The sequence below is a fragment of the Ochotona princeps genome, chromosome 13 (genome assembly GCF_030435755.1).
Source record: "Ochotona princeps isolate mOchPri1 chromosome 13, mOchPri1.hap1, whole genome shotgun sequence".
Taxonomy (NCBI): domain Eukaryota; kingdom Metazoa; phylum Chordata; class Mammalia; order Lagomorpha; family Ochotonidae; genus Ochotona; species Ochotona princeps.
Window position 1 is genome coordinate 61,915,088 of NC_080844.1, and position 8,798 is coordinate 61,923,885.

Below are 8,798 nucleotides of genomic sequence, written 5' to 3' on the forward strand. Positions count from 1 at the left end.
GCAGGACAGTGACCCTTTGAGAGCCTTCAGGGAGCCCCAGGCGGAGGTGTCAGCCTTCCAGTTTCTCAGGGGAACAAGGACAGAACCAACTGGCAGAAGCGGGATGCCAAGGGCACCCTTGGTGCTTTGCTTTGACACGTTTTACTGGATACATGTGGGTGGGCATAGAGCAGAGGGCACACGGAGGCCTGGTGGGATGCCTCCTTGCTAGCAAAACACAGATTTTTGTACCAGTCCTCCTGTTGCCCCTTGATCCCGCCTGCCAAGCAGCAGGTATGTCGTAGAAGCAGGGCACATGGTTAGCAAGACAAGCGTGATCCCTTCCTAATCTCCATACTTCTTGTCAATCAGCAAAATATGCTTTCGCAAACTGCTTCATTTAATCCCAACTTCTCCTTAAGGCAGCAGGTCCACGTCAGAGATAGAGAGACTGAGCCCAGGCAAAGGGGGGTGACAAGGTCATCACCACTTGTGACCCACATGGAAATTCAATTCCAGGCTTTTTGACCCTTGTTCAGCCACCTAGCTGCCTTTACAGCTGGTGTCATACTGTCTGTCTCCCAGCACATGAAATACATGGGGTTGCAAGGAAGCAGAAAATTTGAGATGGAAAATGCCGCTATTAAAATATCACCCCCTGGCAACCTTTGAGAATTGCCACTCTTGTCACTGAGCTTGACTGAGCTAATCCTATATTTGAGTCGCACGTGAAATCCAGGCTTAACATCAGTTTAGACAAAAGACATTTTCAACACTCAAAGACTTGCTTCATACAAAGCTAAATGCTAGTGAGTTTTTAAAAAAATTTTTAAATTCCCACTTACCTAAATCTGATAGAACTCTAATTGAGGCAGTAATTTGGGCAGATCGGTGGCTGGCATCTCCCTGTAAGTGAGTCTGGCATGGAGCATTAGGGAGTGGTAGAAACGGAGAGTGGCTAATAATTAAAGGATTTAATTAAGCATCGTCTGGGAACATGTCTGGTGGCTCAGTTTGTGCACTGGCAGCTCCCAGCAAGACAGGTGGTTATAGGAGAGGCAAGCGGCACTGGGGACTAAGGAACTGGTTATTTAGGGACAACTTTTTAGTGCAAGGAAACGCAGCACAGATGGTAAGTCCGGATAATGCACATTTGGGGCAAGTGTTTTAGTGGAGATGGAAAACTCAAGAATTGTTTAGTTGCTTCACATCCAGTTATGCCCCCGATGCCTATACCACCGATGGCTCCAAAGGGAGCCCCCAGTGGGTCTTTTACTCACCCCTGTAATTCTAGATGTTACCACAGTGTGAGCATGTGGGAATGTCAGGTCTGAGGTGGTACACGAGTCGCAAACACACACAAACCACCTCAAAAACGAGAACATAATCACGTTGTTCATGAAAACTCGCGTGAGACACAGGATCCGTACCTTGTGTGAGCCAGCTATGTAAGTTAATGTATGGAAACAGAACTGAAAGGAAATAGTAGTGGTGGTGATTTCTCCAAGGTAAGGTTTTTTTTTTTTTTTTCAAAATCTCCTATACTTTGCATATGTTTGCATTTATGTGAATATTTATGTGTGTACATGTAGATTTATATATGTATACATGTTTTCATGGGCTTTAAGATAAATATGCATGCATTTTTTCTGTACTTTGCTTATATAAGACAAATACATATATGCATATATATGCAAATCTTCAATCCCATGAGGTAAAGTTGATGTATATCAAAGAGATTGCAATTGTTGCTATATTTGACATTAGACTCAAAGCTAGACACACTCTTACACTTGATCTATTCACTTCTTTCATCCTATCCATTCAATGAGTCCATTAGTCAGTCAACAAACCATTAATTGGGTACCTATACCCATGGTCGTACAGTCCTTAGCATAATCTTCAGCTCGGTATTCATTCCACTGGCCCTAAGTGACAGTCGTCCCTACGTGCTATCCCTGTCTTCACTGACAATGAGGCATCTTTCCGAAGCATTGTCCCCTTAAAGCAGGATCCTAATTACACTCCTCACTTCAGAGCTGAGGCTTTTCCCTCCTGTGACACCAAGTATCCCAGAGGTGAAGGCAGGCAGGCACCTGCAGTATGCATCACTTCTAGCTCACGTCTTCCTTCCTGGTCCGCACAGGGGCTCTGCTTCGCCCTGAGATTCCGTATCAAGCAAGGGGACTCCTTGTTCCCCCTCCAACCCTCCATGTTCCAGATTAAACATTCCTGCACCATTCAGCTGTCTTTCATGGACTCCCATGACCCAGGACTTGCCCCCTGCCCTCCAGACACCCCAGTGTATCAGTGTCCTTAGAATTTGGCTCCACAGCTCAGCCACGGTTTTGACCCGCAGGTGGTCACATCAATTGCCACTCTGTGAGATCCAGCCAGCACACCAGTCTCACCTCTCTTGGACCAAATACTGGAAAAAGCAGACTTTGTGAGCTCTTCTACACAGCTTTTTTTTTTTTTTTAACATTGAACTTGAATTTTCTAGCACATAGCACACATAAAGTCCTTTGTGATAATTAAGCAAAACTTTAAAAAAGTAATTTTCAAATTCTAGAAACTTTATTCTCTTTTTAAAAGAAATCACTTATGGCTATTTTAATAAATCAAGGGACATTTTTAAATGTTCCCCAAAATTTCACTCAAACATAGTTTACACAGTACACACTCTTAAGAAGGGATAATATGCTTTCTTGATACTAAACATCTCAAGGTTTATGTATTCTAAAAATTCACTTGCTACTCAAATTAAAATTTTGATAGAAATACAACAATAATGGTGCTGATATTCATAGGACCAAGTCTGCCACAGCGCATAATGGAAATAAGCTGTGTTTGAATGTATGAAATATTAGTAAGGGCTCCTTACAATGCCCACTGAAAAAAAAACTATCTTGCTACATGTAGGGTCACTTCTTGGGATGTTCTTATACTGTTACGTGTTTTGCTTATCTTAAATTCTAAGTTTTGAGGTAAATAAAAATTTTTGCTAAAGCAGGTGTTAAGAGGGGCTTAAAGACTGTCACAAACTGGGGCAACTTTGGAAAAGTTGATGAGCTGGGACAGCCACAGAACTGGTACTTGGGGTGTCAATCCCCAACTGCACCTGCCCTTTGTCACGACATCACTCTGAATCTTAAGTCCTTTCCTTCACGTCCTCAGAATGTCTTACTTTTGGTTACAGAATCTCATCTTGGGGCACAGATGTCTGGGAAGCCTGAGTTTCACTGAGTCTTGAGTGGCCCAACAAGCTCCCAGAGGCCTTCCCCCACCTGCAGTTGCATTTCAGGCAAACTCCAGCTCTTAGAGACCAGGAGGGCCCTGCCATCTCCAGGCTTACGTTCTGCCACCGGGGCCGCCCAACAAGCAAGAGCCCCTCTCTCCCAGAGCTCCAACCCAATCCCCGGTGTGACTCCCAGAGGACCCAGGTGCTTCATATGTACAGACATGCTTCTGTTTCCCCAGTCTCCGTCCCAGGCCATTGCACTGGGAGCAGTGATCAACGGAGGCCTTCACTTGGAAAGCTGGCTTTTCAAGCTCCTAATGCGCTTGATGTACTCAGAATCAGGAAGAGCAGAGTTCACTCCAAACACCCACGTTATTGGGATTCCCTGCCTGCATTCACTCACACACGTGAGATGTCTCTTACAATGAGCTGGTCTCTGCAGCTGAATGTGTCTCACTAAAACCATCACCTCCAGGAGTTAAAAAGAATCTATGGGATGCCAGTGTGAGCAGAAATTATTCCATGATTAAGGGCATAATACAGGTTTGTATTTACTGTCGCTTAAAACTCTTACCTATACTTAAGTAGACATAGAACATTAATAATTTTTTTAATGAAGTAAGATTAAGGCCTTTTTGTTTGAGTCACCACCACTCAGCTCTATTGTCAACAAAAGTATGAGCATGAGGCTTCCAGCCTCTTAATAAGAAGACAGTGGCCTGATAATAACTTCATGTGACAACAGAAAAGCCTAAAGAAATGAGAAAGGGCCCAGCGTAGTTGCCTACTGGTCAAAGTCCTCGCCTTGCATGCACGGAATCCCATTTGGGCACTGGTTTGTATCCCAGCTGCTCCACTTCCCATCCAGCTCCCTGCTTGTGGCTGGGAAAGCAGTTGAAGACAGCCCAAAGCCTCAGGACCCTGCACCCACATGGGAGACCTGGAAGAAGCTCCTGGATCCTGGCTTCAGATCATCTCAGCTTTGGCCATTGCAGGCACTTAGGAATGAACCAACAGACAGAACAACTTTTTGTCTGTGTATCTGCCTTTTTAATAAAAAATAAACAGAGCCTTAAAAAAAAGAAATGAGCTAGACTGCAGCCCCACCATGTTTAAATCCCATGAAGACCCAGAACTTAGGGAGACTATGTTGAGAGCTTCTTGAGCTTTGCAACAAGAAGGCATGAATTAACATCCTCATTTTGATCCATTCTGGATGTTTCTGCCACAGTTTTTATGCAGCCTAGGTTTTCTCCATCTGTACAGAGGAGATAATGAACATATACTGATGAAATAGATAAATCATTTTTTTACCCAACACCAATAACAGTGTTGAGGAGTAACCCTGGGAGGGCATGTCACACTCTGCCTTAACCCGTCAGTGCCTTCCCAACAAACCACAGTGGTACCGAACATACTCACATAAACAAACTAAGTAAAAGCTACAGGCCTGCTGTGGGAAATGCAACCCAGGAGAAATTCTCTGAGCTTTCCTAGTAGGATACAGCCCTCCTGCCCCTCCTATATGAGCCGCCACAGCCCAAGAGAAAATCCATTTGAGACCGAAGTCCTCCTTTCTGTAAGACCTTGCTCTCCTGATGAGGTTTCAGCCAGACTTCAATCCAAAGCATCCTCTAAATGAGATCATTAGGTTAATAATTTTTAAATAGCTGGATTAGTGCTCCCAACAGAAGCATGGCAGGAGACATGGGTGAGTGATGGAATAGTGACCACAGTTACTGAGAGTGGAGCCATAGGGGTAGGCGGTGTGGTGGGTCAGGATTGGAGGTGGTGCGGACACCTACCCACGGATAGCAATGTCTGCAGGAACTCTGGCAATTTCTCACATCCTCCACAGACAGCACCTAACTAATAAATCAGCTACCTAGCACATGGATGGATTCATAATGACTGCTGATCCTTGGCTGAGCACTCTGCCAGTCCCCCCGGGGGTGTCCCTGACAGCAAAACAGGCGCAGTGCCTCACCACAGTTTCTCCACCTCTCTTTTCATTATCATAGTCCACAAAAGGCCTTTGGAGGCCATTTTTCATAAACAGCCCCCACTAAACTTCACAACCCTAGATGTACCGTGTCTTTATGTGTCTGAATATCTACATGCAGAAAATAGGATTGGTTTTCCTCCTAACTTTTGCCCCTGTGAGAGAAACATTGTTCCATGGAGAATGCATGTCCTCGAGAACAGAACACACCCAACATCACACGCAAGGTCCTGGAGGCCAGCAGTCCACGCCATGGTTGGAATGGGTACCGCAGGTGGAGGGAGACACAGCAACACTCAAAAATGATGGAATATAGATGGAGAGTCCTTGTCACATGGTCACTGGATGCTTCCGGCTATGCTGAGTGCATGTGGAGAAGAACACGGCACCAGTTCTATCTGTCAGGACCAGAGTTTGGGCATACTAGGAAGAAAAGACCCGGACTGCATAGAGGACAGTGAATGCTAATACCCAGGCCAGCTCCAGTGACCATGAGGCCTGCGTGGCAATGAGGTAGATCAGATAAGAAGCCATTGGGGGTGGGAAGGAGCAGGTTTCCTAGGGTGTGCGGGACTCCAAAGAGCTCAGGACGAATGTGTGGACTCATCACTTAGGGGGAAGCATTTATTTAGCAACTAGTATGTCTGACAGTAAGCCAACAACTCAGCTTCCAAAGATCATGATGACGACACCAGCAGCCCTGCATCTGGCAGAACAGTCAAGTGGGGGACGACTCCTGACAAGGCCCAAGCCCCAGGGAGGGCTGCGAGTCCCAACTGCACCTCCCTTGAGCTTCCACTTCCTCAGCAGGGAAATGGGTACAACAGTCCTTCCTTGTCAGTTTGCTGGGTGGGGAGCTATCAGTTTGGGTTCTTGAGAAGTGGACACAGAAAGGAGTAGTTGTTCTAGAAAGTTCCTGGTGCAGGGGAGAGAGGTCGAAGATGGATGAGCCAGCAGAATGATCACACACAGGTCTGTCTTATGGAGGAGTCAGGGCAGGAAGGTGGACAGGGTCCCGGGAACTTGTACCTGTTGTGCAGTTCTAACAAAGTGTCTGGAAGTCGGGGGCCCCTGGGAGCCCCTCATTTGTCAGTTTCAGTATCCCCATCAAACTACATCACTGACTGGAGGCAGCCACCTACACACAGTGCTAGGTTCACTTCTAGCAGCCAAAGCTGACAACAGTTACACCCCTGCCCTGGGAGGGAGCGGGGTTCACGTCCATGGCCATCACTGGCAGATACGAGGAGGACATACTCTCACAGAAGTCCCTTGTAGCCTGAGCTGTGAGCAGCTGACAGCTCCTTCTTACATTCACAGCAGCTGTCAGCTCCTCCACGAAGTCGTCCTGGACTCCTGTGCTGGGCTGCTATAATCCTAAGTATGACCCAACCTTGCGTTCTGCAGGCTGAGCTCCTTTGGATGCCAATTGTTGAAGAGAAGACCTGTTTCATCTTCAGATTCATGCAGCTGGCACCCCCCCCACACACACACACACACTGGGCTCGCTCCTCCTACACACCCTGGGCAGACGTTCTAAAATAACCAAATGGGTGAGTTGAGCCATGCCTTGCTGAGGGAAGTGGTGTGGAAGCTGACTGTGTGAAATGATTTTACTTGAAGAGCTTTTAGTCAGGGCATTAGAACCCTTAGGCTAGGGAAGGAAATAAGAGAACAACGCAGGGGGCATCCCTAAGCAGCCAGAGAAGCAGAGAATCACCCAGGGCAGCAGGAAGTGACGGCACCATGGGGCTCCAGTGGGTGCTGGTCCAGCAGCCCTGACCTGTTCCTGGGCATCCCTAGTGTGGCTGGGCCCTGTGCCCAGAGCACCCCGAGTGTCGTGCCCACTCACCTGCCTCTTCATCTCTCCAGTCTCACAGGGTTCTTCCCTGAGCCCGCCACTCCCAGGAGGGCAAAGAGAACCATCTGTGTGCCACCTTATAAAGCCCATGCATGTGGGTCTGGGGCCCTGAAACTTCACTGATTTTCAGTCTGATACTCACTTCACCAATGTGGTCCAGCTTGGGGATGAGAACTGTGGAAAGAACTGAAAATTGGCTTTCAGAACCTAAGTCCCTCCTTGGTGACTTCCAACTCCTGCTCTGTTGAATTCTACCACAGCTCTGACAGAGGTGTCCTGGGACACGTCCAGCCATGCTAGTGACCGGGTCACACACTCAGAGAGCCGGCCCAAGACCTTGGGGTTCAGTGTTCTCCTTCCCGGGATGAGAAAGCTTGTGCCTAGGAACTCCCTGCTCTGCCAGGGCTCGCTGGTCCTAGAAGGTGGGGTAGGACCCGGAAATCCAGCCCTGTAGTGCTTCCTGCTGTGTCCGCTCACCAAAAGAAGGTGTCCTCGCTGTCCTTAGCTCTGGTGCCTGCACCTGTGACCTTCCTTGGAGTGAGACAAGTTGTAGGTCTAATTAGTGATGTTGGGGGTCCAACCAGAGCAGGGTGGGCCCCAGTCCTGCGACCATATCCTCCTTAGAAGGAGATGGTGGAAGTTGGAAGGAAGATTCCATGAGCAAGGGAAAAGTCAAGCATTGTGAGCAGCCAGCAGTATGGAAGGAGCGAGTCACCAGCGTATAAACATTCTGGCCCACAGCCGCCAGCAAGAGCCAGCACTGTGGACACTTTGACCTTGGCCTTCCAGGCCTGGACCCATCATTTCCAGCTATTCCCCTGGTGACAGCAGCCCGAGCAAACAAGGGATTTGTGAACCTCACCCAGATCTGGTTTTCTACCTCCCTGAATTTCTAGAATTAGAATGTGAGGCTAGAAAACATGCTTCAGGCGGCGTGGCCTAGCGGCTAAAGTTCTCGCCTTGAAAGCCCCAGGATCCCATATGGGCGCTGGTTCTAATCCCGGCAGCTCCACTTCCCATCCAGCTCCCTGCTTGTGGCCTGGGAAAGCAGTGGAGGACGGCCCAATGCATTGGGACCCTGCACCCGCGTGGGAGACCCGGAAGAGGGTCCAGGTTCTAGGCTTCAGATCGGCGCGCATCGACCCGTTGCGGCTCACTTGGGGAGTGAATCATCGGACGGAAGATCTTCCTCTCTGTCTCTCCTCCTCTGTGTATATCTGGCTGTAATAAAATGAATAAATCTTTTTTAAAAAAAAGAAAACATGCTTCAAACCCCATGTTCTTTCTTTAAGATTTATTTATTTGAAAGGTAGAGCTAGAGTTACAGAGAAAAGGAGAGTGTGTGTGAGAGAGAAGCGAGTTTGCACCCACTAGTTCTCTCCCCTCTAATTGTTCCAACAGTTGTGGCTTGACCACATGGAAGCCAGGAGCCTGGAACTTCATCCAGGTCTCCCGGGTGGTTGGCAGAGGCCCAAGCACCACAGCCATCTCCCACAGCCTTCCCAGGTGCATCGGCATGGAGCTGGATCATAAGCAGAGTGCCTGGGACTTGGACTGTTGCCATGATATGAGATGCCAGCACCATAATTGGCACCTTAAGCGCAGCACCACCACACGAGTCTCCAGAGCTGAGAGCGTTGCACCACATCATGCATAGTAAGAGAAGGCAACCGTGTTTGGCCTCAAGTCCCAAGAGCATGCAAACCTCAAAGAGG